The sequence below is a fragment of the Scyliorhinus torazame genome, chromosome 14, assembly GCF_047496885.1.
Source record: "Scyliorhinus torazame isolate Kashiwa2021f chromosome 14, sScyTor2.1, whole genome shotgun sequence".
NCBI classification, from domain to species: domain Eukaryota; kingdom Metazoa; phylum Chordata; class Chondrichthyes; order Carcharhiniformes; family Scyliorhinidae; genus Scyliorhinus; species Scyliorhinus torazame.
Window position 1 is genome coordinate 199,946,786 of NC_092720.1, and position 16,688 is coordinate 199,963,473.

Consider the following 16,688-nt stretch of genomic DNA (forward strand, 5'->3'; position numbering starts at 1 on the left):
AGGAGGCACCCTTGCAGAAATGCATACCGCGATCCTAGATGCGATCGGGTATAACAGTGGTGACCCCGTAGAAGGCATCAATTAGTGCAGGCAAAAGAAAACTGAGCACCCCACAGCGTTTACTGGAAGCTTGTGGATCCATTTCGCAGCAGTTTTCGGAGACTTAGACCGCGCCCATTTGTCCCCAGACAACATGGCCAAATGGACCTGCACCCTTATCTCCCATGCCACAGAAACAGGACAAAAAGCTTGTGCCAATTATGACCCCTCAGAGGAGGCTCATAATGAGAAATGGGTTGTAAAAAGATTGACCCGCGCCTGGAGCAATCTGTTCGAAACAAATCCATGAATAAAAACCCCGAAGAACAGCAGGCAGAAGCAGACATACACACAGTTAAGGCACATCAGAACCCCGCATGGGTAAATGAAGGCAGGAACAGCCCCCCACAAAAGCCACAGGAGTGTTACAACTGTGGACAGTTAGGACACTTTGCACGAGAATGCAATGCCCCACGAAAGCCACAGAGAGCCCAGCAGGCAAGCACTCTGAATAAGAATAGGACAGAGCCCAATCATAGTGTGAGATCCCGTTCAGATCAGACGGACCTGAACGGAACGGACTGACGGTGTTCGGACTCCCCCAGTTGGGTCTGCGACACCCTTTGGGATAGGTCCGGCCAACCAGTAGTTGCAGCAAAGATACGGGGACAGCCCATCGAATTTCTCTGGGACACAGGAGGGCCCCGCACCACAATCAATTCCTCCACCATATTCCAGAAAGACACGTGGCCCACTGCAGCCACCATCACCCTCAGCGGCTTTACAGGCCACTCACGGCAGGGACACATCACAGCCCCTGTACCCATTCAAATCGGCAACATCATAGTCTTAGTCGACCTGCCCCACTCAGCAGAACACATTTTGGGTGTCGATTTTATGAATTCCCACAACCTGTCCTTTGATCCAATCAACAAATGAGTCTGGAGAATGGCAAAATCCACAAGACCCCCCGCAACGCTTCCAATAGGAGAATATGCAAACAAGTTTAGCGCAGTCGGCGAATTTTGGTTTGACCCGACCACAATTAGCACAGACAAGCAGGTTAGGGCAGTTCTGCAGAAGCACAGGACAGCATTTGCGACCCACAAACACGACTGTGGCCAGATGACTGGTTCCGTTCAAATCACAGGACCTGACCCTAGACCCCAAAAGCAATACGGATTTCCCCAAGAGGCAGAGGGAGAAATCGCAAAAGTGATCAACAGCTTATTAGAGCAGGGCGTACTCAGATCAGTAGCCTCCACTAATAATGCCCTGATTTGGCCAGTGAGAAAGCCCGATGGATCATGGCGACTGACCATCGATTACCGGGAACTCAACAAAGTCACCCCCGCAGCAGCCCCCACGGTAGCCACAAGTCCCGAGGCCATGCTCAAACAGGGACTCAACTCACAACACTTTACGGTTTTGGACGTCAGTAATGGATTCTGGTCCATTCCATTGGCAAAGGCGTGCCAATATAAATTTGCCTTCACTTTTAAAAATCAGCAGTACACGTGGACATGCCTTCCACAAGGATTCCACAACTCCCGCTCCATTTTCCACCGACAGCTGGCAAATGGATTATCAAGATTTTCTCCCCCCGAATGTCTGGTCCAGTATGTGGACGACCTATTACTGCAGGCAGACACCAAGGCAGAGCACATCGAGCTTCTGGCTGAACTCCTGGAACACCTACAGAAAATTGGTTGTAAAGTTAACCCCAAAAATGCCCAGATTTTGGAAAACAAGGTGATATATTTGGGTACAATTATCACACATGGTAAACGCGAGATCGAGCATAAAAGAATTGACTCGATTGCCAAATTGCCCCTTCCCCAGAATGTTTCAGCCCTCCGCTCGTTTTTAGGACTGGTTGGCTACTGCCGAAACCACATTGATGGTGTCGCCAGCAAGGCAGCGCCCCTCTTGGAACTCCTAAAGAAAGGAGCCCCTTGGGAATGGCTTCCGCAGCATACGGATGCTGTGGACTCTTTGAAAAGAGCACCCATAGCAGCCCCCGCACTACAAGTTCCAGACCCGCTTTCCCCCTATGCGATAGAGGTAGCAAACACAGACCACACCCTTTCGGCCGTGCTCCTCCAGGAACGGCACAAACAGTTAAGGCCCGTGGCTTACGCCTCCAGAGTTTTAGATGCTGTGGAGCAGGGATTTTCAGCCTGTGAAAGGCACCTGCTCGCAGTTTTTTGGGCAGTACAATATTTTTCATACATAACCGGACTGAACCCCATCACAATCCTGACGGAACACACCCCCACCCAACTTTTACTGGACGGACGACTTAAGGATGGTACAGTCAGTCAAATAAGAGCAGCCAGATGGACCCTTCTTTTGCAGGGACGGGACATCACTGTTAAAAGGACCAAGACCCACACTTTCTTAGCAGATAACCTACAGTACCCAGGCACCCCCCATGAATGTGAAATCATCTCACCACACCACACACAAGCCCCTTTATTGCAAAAACACCCCCCAGAAAGATAGGTAGTTCACCCCAGAGCCCTCAGCCCACAGACACGTGCAAACCCACAAGAATATATGTGGATGGATCTTCCATAATATTAGAAGGGAAGCGCATTACAGGATGCGGCATTTATGTTGAGGACGTGCAGGGACGCGCCCTAGAAGAAATATCACTAAAGCTGCCAGGCCACTTAGGCGCGCAGGCGGCAGAACTAGCAGCCGTGGCGTACATTGTGGATCACCCAAATTCCTTCCCCAGCCCAGCAGACATATACTCGGACAGCCTCTATGTCTGCAATATCCTTACAGAATTCCTACCCCTGTGGAAAGCAAGAGTATTTGTTTCCGCAGACGGAAAACCCCTCCCTTCAGCCCCATTGCTCCGCCACATTTTAGAAAAAGCACAGAACAGGACATTCGGAATCGTTAAAGTTCGAAGTCACCACCGTTCCTTCCCCCCCTGAAAATGTAAAGGCCGACGCAATGGCAAAAGCAGGTTCCAGGCACGGATATTTTTGGACACCCCCCGAAAGCGCACCAGTAAATGCAGTTCAGGTGTCGCAGACTAATATCGAGGATTTAGGAGAGGCCCAGAAGCAAGACAGCAATCTCAGGGAGATTTTAAAGGGAAGATTCCCAGCACCCTATGATAGATTTAAAAATGCACTGACCACACATGACGGTGTGGTGTTAAAAGACACCCTTTGTGTGGTTCCTGAACAGGACAGGAATCAACTTATCTGTTTATTCCAGGACAATCATGGACATCAGGGAATTGATCCCACTACAGCCCACCTCAGGCAGCTCTGTTGATGGCCGAGTTTAAAAGAAGACGTAACTCACTACGTTGAGAATTGCCTTATCTGTGCCCAGAACAATCCGGACAGATACGCCAAGAAAGCTCAACTTAGTCACACCCGCCCCGTTAATGGCCCCTGGACTAACCTCCAGATTAATTTTATAGGACCATTGCCCCCTTGCAGGAATGGTTATAAGTATGTACTTGTTGTGATAGACACGTTTACAAAATGGGTAGAGGCATTCCCATCCAGAACAAACACGGCAAAGACCACAGCCAAGATCCTAACCCACCACATCTTTACGAGATGGGGTCTCCCCCGCAGCATTGAATCCGACCAAGGTTCCCATTTTACGGGACGTGTCATGAAGAACGTCCTCACGATATTTGGCATTACCCAAAAATTCCACATCGCATATCACCCCCAGTCAAGTGGTATCGTGGAGCGCAGGAATCGGACCCTAAAATCAACCCTCAGAAAAATGGTCCAGCAAAACAACACCACTTGGGATTCAGTCCTCCCTTTTGCGCTGATGTTTTTGCGAAATACGGTTTCAACATCTACAGGTTACACCCCACACACCCTCATGACCGGATGCCCCATGAAAGGCACAGAATTTTTATTGGGATTAGATTTGACCAGCCCCAAAGTGACGGCCCTCACACACGAGAAAGCAATAGAACAACTGGTAGAGAATGTTAAAACGGCTCATCTAGCAGCCGCAGTACATTAGGCACAAGAAAGAAACAGAGCAAGGCCAGTTTCGATAAGACAGTACATGCGACTGAGTTCAGTATAGGACAGCAAGTCATGCTCTCCATATACAACCCCAGCACATTCGGGTCCGTACTCCATTGTGGACAAAGTAAGCCCCTCCGTCTATAAAATTAAGTACCCCAACAGAAAGACTGCGTGGTTCCATATTAACCAGCTTAAGGCATATGGCCCACAGTCCAACCACGCAGCAGACCACACCCCGCCCACAGCCAATGTATCCCTCCCCCCCCCCAACATGCCCACCACATCCATGGACTCGCCCTCGACTCTACCCCCGCATCCAGTACATGGTGGCATCCACGGCAAAATTGCCAAGCCAGTTCCGCTGCCGGCGAGTGGGGGCTCGGGACCTGCTTTTCACCCTGGACTCGGGGTCCCGAAGCCTGTGGTAAAACCCAGGCCTTCCTGCCCACCATACAATGAGCAGAAAATCCAAGTCTGTGGTAGGAGTTTGGGAGAACCACAGTTTTCCTGGTAATATCTCCCAGTATGTGTGGGCACCAATGAGCGAGCAAGTCTCAAAAAAGAATTTCACGTGCAGCCGATAGGCCTCCTTATGTGAATCCATACTTCCACCTCCTGCGAGAGCATCACGGGGACCTCAGCACTGCTCATTCTTCGGATTTTTTAACCATTAGCTATAATGAGGGCAATATCCCAGTCTTTAGGGCTGGCCTCTCCTTTTCTTTACTCACACAAGGGATGTGAGCGGCAATGGCAAGGCCAGCATTTGTCATCTGTCCCCTGAACTGAGTGTCTGGCCAGGGCATTGCAGGGGGCAGTTTGCAGTGAACCACTTTGCTGTGGGTCTGCAGTTACATGTAGGCCAGACCAGGTAAATCCGTCCCGAGGGATTTTAGTGATATTTTCATGGTGACCCTGACTGAAATTGGGCCGGGATTATTCGATTCCCCAGCCGCATGTTTCTTGGTGGCGCGCCGTTCGCTGACGGTGGGATTCTCCCTTTCCGTCGCTTGGCAATGGGATTTTCCATTGAAGCACCCCACTCCGCTGGGAATCTCACGGGCAGGGGTGCGCTGTCTGTGGGAACAGAGGATCCCGACGGCCGGAGAATTCCGGCCTGGATTTCAATTCCACATTTGTGAATTGAATCTGAAATTCCACCAGCTGCCATAATGGGATTTGAACCCATATTCCCGAAGCATTAGCCTGGGGCCACTGGATTACTCGTCCAGCAATATCATCACTATTCAACCATCTTCCCATAAAACTGGCAATCTGTAGCCATTGGGATGGCCACTTACAAAGGAAACATGGATACTAGCAAAGACTCAAGGGAAATATGGCCAATACAGGATTCAGGCAAACCCAGAGCCTAAAACTATATTTGCTGACAGAGAACGAGACAGTATCGAAACCCCTAGCTGATTGGCCCATTTCCCCAGGACAAAGGACTGGTACTCAGGTATCACATACAATTCCAGACACATCGGCGCCTTCACCCAGGAAGCCCAAACAGCCAAGGTCAATGACCGCTCAGGACATGCCCAGCCATTCGCTCTCTTTAGGCCCTTGCACACCGGCACTCTTCGGCCCGGCCTACACCTGAAGCCAACCGCAGCACCACGACCAGAAGCAAGTTCAAGATCAACGATCGCGACCAGACGGATGAGCCCAGCAGAACCGAAGTTACTTCTCCAGACCCAGTCGCTCCAGATCCGAACAAAGGCCTTGTTCCTCTGCCAAAACCGGGTGCCTGAAGTTAAGTACAGGTTGTTGTAGTGTTAGGTATAATTTAGCTTGTAGTGTTTTTGTGTTGCATGTGTGAGTTAATCCTGTGTGTAAATAAACTATTATTGAATTTGAACTAACTGACTTGATTGTTGGGTCTTTGATCAATATCCGGTTGAACCTTGTGGTGGTATCATTCGATACCTGCCGACTCTGAAAGCAATATCCCACTCAGTATTAAAAAGATCAACAAACCTCAAATGTGTCGCTTGTAGAGTTACCATTCCGAAACTGACTCTGTGGGGTGGGAATGCGGGTGCTGGTTTCCCATCGGAAGCCAAGCACCATAATCCCAGGCAGGCTGAGAGTTCCAGTGTCGACACTGTGCGCGACAGTGTGTCTGGCCCTTTGTGCTCCGTTCTGGGTTTGTCCTCCTGGAGTTAAAGAACTCGGGCATCCAGACAGTGTGGGGTAAAACACCGGGTGAATTTGACTCAGTATGTCAGCTGGAAAGGGGATGGATGGGGGGAGTGGGGGAGTGCAGTATGTAGTGTGTGTGTGTTTATGTATACCGAGTCAGAAAGATAGAGAACCACCGGGTGAGGAACTACTGGAGGAACTACTGGGGAAGGCCCAGAGAGTGGGGAAAGCCCCTGGGGAGGAACCAGAGGCTGTTGAATCACTGGGAAAGGATACCACCGGGGGAGGGAGGGTGGGGGGGGCAGAGGAAGAGGCTCCAGGCAGTGAAAGTGGTCCTGTGCGCTGATTCTATATGGTTTGGGCTCAGAGAAGTCCCGTGGAGTTGAAAGGGCGACGGTAGGTCATTGACTCTGTGCCGCCGACCTTTGGCACAAAGGTAGCCAGCCCTATGGAGCAGTGGTGTTCTGCTCGGGGAGGCTGAACAGCGGGAATTGTGCCTGTGAGTGGGTGCTGGAGCACTGCCTCGGGAAGCCAGTGAACACAGTCTTGAGAAGCCAGTGAACACAGTCTTGGGAGGAAAGATTGGTCCATGGAGGTGAGCAGTGAGCAGGGTTCGAAGCAATAGGAGTCGGAGCAGGTTTTTAGGCAATTCAGGAGCTGGATCTCTGATAGTTAAGAATTGAAATCCCTCTGGATTTTCGAAGTCAGTGACTACGGATGTCAGGATGGATTACTGACACATTTGTGGGATCTGGAATGTGCAGGATATCGAGCTCGGCCACCGTTGAGTTGTTAACTCGCATTAACGTCCTGTTTTAATTTTCTTTTAAAAAAAATAAATTTAGTGTACCCAATTCATTTTTTCCAATTAAGGGGCAATTTAGCACGGCCAATCCACCTACCCTGCACATCTTTGGGTTGTGGGGGCGAAACCCACACAAAAACGGGGAGAGTGTGCAAACTCCACACGGACAGTGACCCAGAGCCGGGATCGAACCTGGGACCTAGGCACCGTGAGGCAACAGGGCTAACCCACTGCGCCACCGTGCTGCCCTAATTTTCTTTTTCTTTAAATGTAATAAATTTAGAGTACCCAATTAAGGGGCAATTTAGCATGGCCAATCCACCTACCCTGCACATCTTTGGGTTGTGGGGGTGAGACCCACGCAGGCACGGGAAGAACGTGCAAACTCCACACGGACAGTAACCCAGGGCCAGGATCGAACCCGGGTCCTCGGTGCCGTGATGCAGCAGTGCTAGCCACTGTGCCGCCGTGCTGCCCATTTCCTGTTTTAATTATGAATATTGTTGATTATTTTACTGTAAAAAGTTTTTTAGGCTGTTTAAAACCTTGGAATTTTGAGGTTTTATTTTCTTGGCAAATAACTGGAATTGCCAAACTCTGCCTATGTTTGAACAAAAAGCTAAACTTGGGCGTCCGAATCAAACTTGGGAGTCTGGCTGGGGATCATTAGAACACTTCACTTCCCTTGCCATTGAACTGCTGAAACAGCAGTAATCATGCCAACTGTAAAGCGGTTGAAAAACGCGCATGAACACATTGAACTTCACAGACAAACTTAATGATTGCTCAATCCACATTGCTGTGGATCTGGAGTCACTTGTTTTGCTTCGCTAAAGGACATTAGTGAACCAGATGGGTTTTAACAACAATCGACAGTGGTTTTTGACTTTCTATTCCAGATGTTTAAACTTTAAACTCAAATTTCACCATTGAATTGGATTTGAACCCGGGACCCCAGAGCATTGTCCTGGGTTACTCGTCATAGAGGTCGACACCACAGAAAAGGTAATTCGGCCTGTCCCATCTGACCTGGTCAAAAACAACCGGCTAACTATTCTAATCCCATTTTCCAGCACTTTGCACATAGCCTTGTATCGCAAGTGCACATCTAAATACTTCAGGCAGTGACTTCCAGATTCCCAACACCCTCTGGGTAAGAAGGTTTTTCCTCACATTCTCTCTGAACCTCCTGCCCCTTACCGTAAATCTATGTCCCCTGGTCATTCTCCATTAAGGGGAAATGTGTCTTCCTGCCTACTCCACCTATTAAATTCAGACATCTCAATCGTGTCCCCCCTCGGTCTCCTCTGCTCCAAAGGAAACAACCCCTGTCTATCCAACCTCTCTTCATAAGTAAAACTCTCCAGCCCAGCAACATCCTGGGAAATCTCCTCTGCACCCTTTCCAGTGCTATCACGTCCCTCCCACAATATGGATTCCAGAACTGCACACAATACTCCTGCTGTCACCTAACCAACGTTTTAGACAGTTCCAGCATAACCGCCCTGCTCTTAAACTTCATGCCTCGAGTATTAAAGGCAAGTATAGCATATGCCTTCTTAACCACTGTATCCACCTGCTCTGCTACCTTAAGGGACCGGTTTACGTGCACACCACGTAATGGTGCTTCCCACAGTCCTGCGGTTCATCATGTGTACCCTTGCCTTGTTTGTCCTGCCTAAATTTGTCCTGCCCAAGTACATCACCTCACACTTATCCGGATTGAATTGTATTTGCCACTGATCAGCCCATCTATATTCTCTTAATCGAAGGCTATCCTCCTCATTATTTACCACCCCACCAATTTTTGTATCATCCGCAAACTTACTGATCAGCCCTCTTACATTTATGTCTAAATCATTGATATAAACCACAAATAGCAAGGGCCCAAAGACTGGTCCCTGTGGAACCCCCCTGAACACAGGCTTCCAGTCAGAAAAACACCCCCTCGACCATCACCCTCTGCTTCCTGCCACTCAGCCAATTTTTGATCCAATTTGCCAAATTTCTTTGGTTCCCATGGGTTCTTACCTTCGCCATCAGTCTCCCCTGTGGGGCCTTATCAACAATCTTGCTGAAGTCCAAGTAACTACGTCAAATGCATTACCCTCATCTACACACCTGGTCACCTCTTTGAAAATTTCAGTCAGGTTCGTCAGACATGATCTTCCCTTAACAAAGCCAAGTTGACTGTTGTTGACTAATCACTGCCTCTCCAATTGCAGATTATTTCTGGGCTCAATTTTACCACCGCACCACGTCTGGACAGGTGACTCGCAGGAGAACCCCAAATTGGGCTCCACGCCAGGAGCGAACCCTCACACGAGTCACTCGACTCGTGGCGTGAGGTGCAATCTGGATCTTGCCCTCGCTGGGAAATTCCAGGTAATGACATTTCAATGAGTCATTCGGCTCATTCAAATATCCTGGGGCCGTATTCACCCGGGGCCAAGACGTCAATGGCCGTGTGTGTGAGGCCTCAACCAGGCGCCGTTTAGCACTGCTTTCCACAATCGTGGACCGGGTGTGATGGTACCTTTGAGGATCTCGCAGGCCATTAGCGCTCCCTGGGTGGCCAGGGACAGGGCAAGGTGGCACCATGGCACTCCCCCTAGCAGTGCCAGCCTGGTGCCCTGGCAGTGCCTCCTGGGCACCCTGGCAGTGCCAACCTGGATGCCCTGCTGACACTGCCAGGGTGCCAGGTTGGCACTGCCAAAGATCAGGTTTTGGGCACCATGCTCATGAAAGGGGGGAATGAGTAGGAGTTTAAGGGGGCTGCGGAAGGGTTTGGGGAGGTGAAAAGGGGGCCCTGAACGTGGACGGTGGGTCCTGAAAGGGGGGGGCCTAGAGATTAGGGCAGCCTTTCAAAATGACGCCCCGATCTGTTTGGAGCCGATCCCATTGTTAAGCTCAGCTCCCTGGTGCAGGAAACCTTTCTAAGTATGACCTCAATAGTGAGATACCCCCGAGGCCCAAAAGGCGGCTAAGTGTCGCTGAATTGGACTGTCAATCTTGGCACTACAGCCGCCAGGAAGCACACTGCCAAACGCACCCAAAACCGGACTTGGAAATTTATCCAGAGAATTGGGCCCTGTCTCTCAGAACCGCTTCTAATCGTTTCGCCACCACTGAGGTTAGACCTGTAGTTTCCTGGTTTATCCCTTCCTCCCTTCTTGAATAATGGGAGCACATTGGCTATCCTCCAGTCCTCCATCACCTCTCCTGTGGTCAGAGAATAATTGAATATTATTGCTAGCACCCCTGTTATTTCCTCCCTTGCCTCACTCAACATCCTGGGATACATTTCATCTGGCCCTGGAGATTTATCTACTTTTCAGCCTGCCAGAGCACCCAGAATCTCCTCGCTGTCTATGTAATCTCTTTAATTTTATTACAGTCCTTCTCCCTGATTTCTATACCCACACCGTCCCTCTCACTCATGAACACTGACACAAAGTATTTCTTTAGAACCCTACCTACAACCTCTAGCTCCACACACAAATTACCACTATGCTCCTTAATGGACACTACTCATTCCCTAGTTATCCTTTTACCCTTAATGTACTTGTAAATCAACTTAGAATTTTCCTTGATTTTCGCTGCCATTACCTTTTGGTGTCCCGTTTTACTCTCCTAATTTCCTTTTTATGTTCCCTCTTGTACATTCTGTGCACCTCTGAGGCTTCTGCTGTTTTGAGCCCTCACTGTCTGCCATAAGCCTCCCTTTGTGACAATATCGCTTCCCCCTGGATCATTTTAATGGGCAGGATTCTCCGTTTGGAAAACTTTGAGCGGGATTCTCCGATCCCCGACATCGATTTCGTAATAGGCAATTGTGCTGAGAATCCCTTTCTACAATGGCATCGGGGGCGGTGCCTGTTTTTGGATGCTCCGCCCCCTCCAAAACGGCATCACCCAGGAGCGCGCCGCACGCCATTGGGCCGGCCTCAGGACGTCACCTGAAGGCCCTCCCCCTGATGCTCCGCCGCTATGGGCCGAGATCCCGACTGAGCGGGGGACTTCTGGGCCGGGATTCTCCCTTCCGTTGATTAAGTCCCCACATGGGGGGAAAAACCGGCGCCAATGACTCCGGTGTCAACGGGCTCCCCAAGGTGAGGAATTCTCACCTGTCTCGGGGGCTAGGTGGACGGTGGACAGGTTGGCGCCTCTCCAGCCGGCGCCGAAGGGACTGCGCGAGTTTGCACATGTGCCAATGGGCTGGCGTGATCTCACGCATGCGCGGAACCGCCGGCGTGTTTTGCCGCATGCGCGGGGCATTCTCTTCTCCGCGCCGTCCATGGCGGAGCCCTACAGGGGCTGGCACAGAAGGAGTTATCCCATGGCACAGGCCCGCCCGCAGATCAGTGGGCCCCGATGGCGAGCCAGACCACCCCCGGGGTCGAATCCTCCCGCGCCCCCCCAGAGGACCGCCCCAGCCAACTTACCTGCCAGGTTCCGTCGTGTGCGATCATACGTAACGCACGCCAGCGGGACAGGCCAAAAACGGACGGCCGCTCGGCCCATCAGGGCCCTGAGAATTGCCGGCGGACCAATGGCCCCCAACCGGCGTGGTGTGAACCCCGCCCCTACCCGAAAAAGAGCGCCGGAGAATACGGCAGCCGTTGTCGGGACAGCGGGGCAGGATTAGTGCCCCCCCCCCCCCCGCCGGTATTCTCCGACCCGGCAGGGGTTTGGAGAATCCTGCACGCAGTCAGGAACCAGGGGCAAAATTCTCCGGAAACGGCGCGATGTCCGCCGACTGGCGCCCAAAACGGCGCAAATCAGACGGGCATCGCGCCGCCCCAAATGTGCGGAATGCTCCGCCAGCTGGCGGAAAAGGCCTTCGGTGCCCCGCCAGCTGGCGCGGAAATGACATCTCCGGGCGGCGCATGCGCGGGAGCGTCAGTGGCCGCTGACAGCTTCCCACGCATGCGCAGTGGAGGAAGTCTCTTCTGCCTCCGCCATGGTGGAGACCGTGGCGGAGGCGGAAGGAAAAGAGTGCCCCCACGGCACAGGCCCGCCCGCGGATCGGTGGGCCCCGATCGCGGGCCAGGCCACCGTGGGGGCACCCCCCAGGGCCAGATTGCCCCGTGCCCCCCCCCAGGACCCCGGAGCCCACCCGCGCCGCCTTGTCCCGCCGGTAAGGTAGGTGGTTTAATTTACGCCGGCGGGACAGGCATTTTAGCGGCGGGACTTCGGCCCATCCGGGCCGGAGAATCGCGCGGGTAGGCCCGCCAACCGGCGCAACGCGATTCCCGCCCCCGCCGAATATCCGGTGGCGGAGACTTCGGCAACCGACAGGGTCGGGATTCACGCCAGCCCCCGGCGATTCTCCGACCTGGCGGGGGGGCCAGAGAATCTCGCCCCCGGTGTGGTAGCTGCAGCTGTGTCCAGCAATGCCATAAGTCGGGCGGGAGTCATGCTGCTGGCCAGGGGGGCTGAGTGGTTGTACAGGGGGGGGGCACTATCTGGCAGGTTGGGTCTGCGCACGGCATGTTGTACAGCGTGACTGCTGCAGGTCAGCGGCGTGCGCATGCACAGCCACAGCATTTCCGGGTGGGCAATTCGCCAGGCATTTATATCGGGAAAGCCGTGTGTTTTACATAGCATGGCCCCTCACCGGTCGGTGGATTGCGCCGATTTTCCCCACGTAATACGCCACAGATCCTCTGGACATAGCCTGGAAATCGGAGAATCCCGCCCTCTGTTCTCCTGCTGGAGCTGAATCGTGACTGGTTTGCGCTCGTGCTGGGAAGGGCGCCCGGACGCAATTCACCATCCCCTGCTGTGCATATTATGCATATTTATGCCTGGCGCGGATTGCATGGGATTCCCTTGCGAAACCCGCTATCAGGTCACTATTGTGAGCAGGTGGCCTGGGAGCAAAGTCCAGCAGCTGACCCCTCTCCCAGCCGCATGTAAGTCTGCCATCCGAGGTTAGCTGAATCACCCTCCCACACTGTGTAAGCACACAAGGGTGACTGATTCCCCCCCCCCTCAATGGCCCCCCCACCAAAGAACCCCCCCATAACAGAGAACCCCCCCCCTCACATAACAAATGGCCCTGCCTGGAAGCTAAAAAGCAGTCCAGACAGAAACAGTGAAAAAAAGAATCACGACTTTAAAACTCACCTGTCCCCTACAGCTGCTGCCTCAGGCAGAGAAAGCAGCTGCTGTAAATTCCTAGAAAGAAAAAAAGACTTCATTGGGGTTTAAATCCCCTCAGCTTTGATCTGCAAGGCCTTCATGCACATCAATGAAAAATTGCTTTTAATAGATTGACAGCTTCCAGACAGATGTCTTGATTGTTTGATTTAATTTTCAGTCACGCTTGAATTGACCTCACGTACCTTTCTGAGAATTGTTTTTTTTATTAAGAGACAATTTAGCGTGGTCAATCCACCTATCCTGCACATCTGTCAGAGAGATAGGATTTATGATTATTTAGAAAAACATAGTTTGATTAATGATAGTCAGCATGGCTTTGTGAGGGGCAGGTCATGCCTCACAAGCCTCATTGAATTCTTTGAGGATGTGACGAGACACATTGATGAAAGCCGGGCAGTGGATGTGGTGTATATGGATTTCAGTAAGTCATTTGATAAGGTTCCCCATGGTAGGCTCATTCAGAAAGTTAGGGGGCATGGGATACAGGGAAATTTGGCTGTCTGGATACAGAATTGGCTGGCCAAAAGAAGACAGCGAATGATAGTGGATGGAAAGTATTCCGCCTGGAGGTCGGTGACCAGTGGTGTCCCGCAAGGAAGTGTTCTGGGATCTCTGCTCTTTGTAGTTTTTATAAATGACTTGGATGAGGAAGTGGAAGGGTGGGTTAGTAAGTTTGCCAATGACACAAAGGTTGGGGGAGTTGTAGATAGTGTTGACGGCTGTTCCAGGTTACAACAGGACATTGACAGGATGCAGAGCTGGGCTGAGAAGTGGCAGATGGAATTCAACCTTGATAAATGTGGTGATTCATTTTGGAAGGTCGAATTTGAATGCTGAATACAGGGATAAAGGCAGGATTCTTGGAAGTGTGGAGGAACAGAGGGATCTTGGGGTCCACGTACATAGATCCCTCAAAGTTGCCACCCAGGTTGATAGGGTTGTTAAGAAGGCATATGGTGTGTTGGCTTTCATTAACAGGGGGATTGAGTTTAAGAGCCGCCAGGTTTTGCTGCAGCTTTTTAAAACTCTAGTTAGACCACACTTGGAATATTGTGTCCAGTTCTGGTCGCCTCATGATAGGAAGGATGTGGATGCTTTGGAGAGGGTACAGAGGAGATTTACCAGGATGCTGCCTGGAATGGAGGGCATGTCTTATGAAGAAAGGTTGAGGAAGCTAGGGCTTTTCTCACTGGAGCGAAGAAGGCAGAGAGGTGACTTGATAGAGATGTACAAGGTGATGAGAGGCATGGATAGAGTGGATAGCCAGAGACTTTTCCCCAAGGTGGAAATGGCTGTCACGAGGAGACATAATTTTAAGGTGATTGGAGGGAGATATAGGGGAGATGTCAGAGGTCGGTTCTTTACACAGAGAGTGGTGGGTGCGTGGAATGTACTGTCAGCGGAGGTGGTGGAGTCAGAGGCATGAGAGACATTTAAGCGACTCTTGGACAGGCACGTGGACAGCAGTAAATTGAACGGGTGTAGGTTAGGTTGATCTTAGATTAGGATAAGTGGTCGGCACAACATCGTGGGCTGAAGGGCCTGTACTGTTCTATGTTCTATCTTTGGGTTGTGGGGGGGAGACCCACGCAGATACGGGGAGAATGTGCAAACTCCATACGGACAGTGACCCAGAGCCGGATTGAACCCGGTTCCTCGGTGCCGTGAGGCAGCAGTGTGTTTTCGAAAACTCACCACTATTCTTAGAAGTCTCCCTATACCAAAAAGGGCCGACATTCTAAATGGTGACCAGGAATTCTCACTCCCCGACTCCGATACAGACTTCAGTGGTTGCTATTCAGGTCAAACCATATTTTCAAGTTATCCCCCGGTATAGCCCATACCTTCACCGAAGATTTCATCTACTTACCACTTAGTAGCATCGATCCTGGGTCCCGCATTGCTAAGTAAGTAAAGTAGACTAATAACCATTGTTTCAGGTTATTACTTTTAAGTTATTTTATTATAATTTTTTTTTTCTTTTTAAAAGATGCAATCACTGTCTTTACAGAAAAGTAAAAAGATCTTGCTTTTGGATCCTTCTGGTTGGTTGAAGGGATCTTCAGGCCCAACTTGACAATCAATCTTCTTTAAAGTCTGGTCTTCTTTAGATGTATTCGCTGGTGAGCTCAGTTGCTGTGTCCCATCTTTCCCATGTACCGAGCTGTGAGAGCTGGCTCTGCTGGCTGACTGAGCTGACTCTGGCTACTCTTTAAATTCTAGTCTTCCTTAGATGTATTAGCTATTTTAGCTCGGCTGCTTTGCCCTGTCTCTTTCCCATGGCCGAGCTGACTGTAATCTGACTCTGCTTCTCCCCTCTCTCTCTCTCTCTCTCTCTGAGTTCTGATTCTGGTTCTGCCTGCTAGCCCCTTTCTTCGGGTTTATATTCTCTTTCTAACAATTAAGTTTTTATGACGTTATTGTAAAGTAACTCTTATTTTCTTTGATTGTAAAAAGTATCTTTGATCTAAACCTTTTAATCCAACTAAGTATTCATTTTGACATGACTTCATCTCATAGGTCTGATTACATTGTTTCCTTTGTGATGTTCAAAATGCTTTGACTTCAAGGTGTTACTTTTAATTCCTGTCATTTCTATAGTTTTATTTTCCAATTGTCCTCGGCTCATAATTTTGGCTTTGAATTATGTTTCTCGTAGACTGATAGTCTCCAGTTTTCTTTAATTTACCTGGTGTCAGCAAATTTTCACACCTAGAATTCTCACCAAATTCAACTGAACCTCATCCATTCTTTTCCAGATCGTTACTAAGATAATTACTTTCAATGAAGGTGTGAGCCATTGTTTTTGGCTTCATTCAAAATCCTGTTTGTCTTGTTTGCTAAGCCTGCTTGAACAAGGCTATCTGCATTTTACAATCCTGCTCCTGGCAGCTGCTGTTAACCCTTTGTGGGATCTTTCCCTGTATCCTCTCATGTTTCTCAGACCAGATATTGCCAGACCTCCATGTTTCAAATGACACATCTTTCCATATTTTCAATAACAAGCGCTAACCACTACACCACAGTGCTGCCCCAACACTTCTGTGAAACTAACCACAATGTTTATAGACATCTTGCTATGGCTGACATTTCTTGCCACATCAAAAACAGTCAGGTACTTTTTGCTAAGAAAAGGAGGGAGTGGCCGGACCGGAAGATTCCGCCAGCAGGGACTTCCAGAAGGTTCTGGCCCTGGTTTCCAAAAATGAAAACCAGTCATAATGACTGTACTCGGAACACGGAGACAAGGCTGGCCGCCTATTGGCTCACCAGTTGAGAAAGCAGGCAGCCACAAGGGAAATAGCGCAGGTAATGGATAGCAGAGGCAGACTGGTAACAGAACCAAAGGAGGTCAATCGGGCATTTGAGACTTTCTACCGGGGACTGTACACCTCCGAGCCCCCCAACGGGGACGCGGGGATGAAACTGTTCCTAGATAGACTGGAACTACCAGTTGTGGGGGGAAGACAGACGGGGGGAGCTGGAAGCACCAATAGACCTGG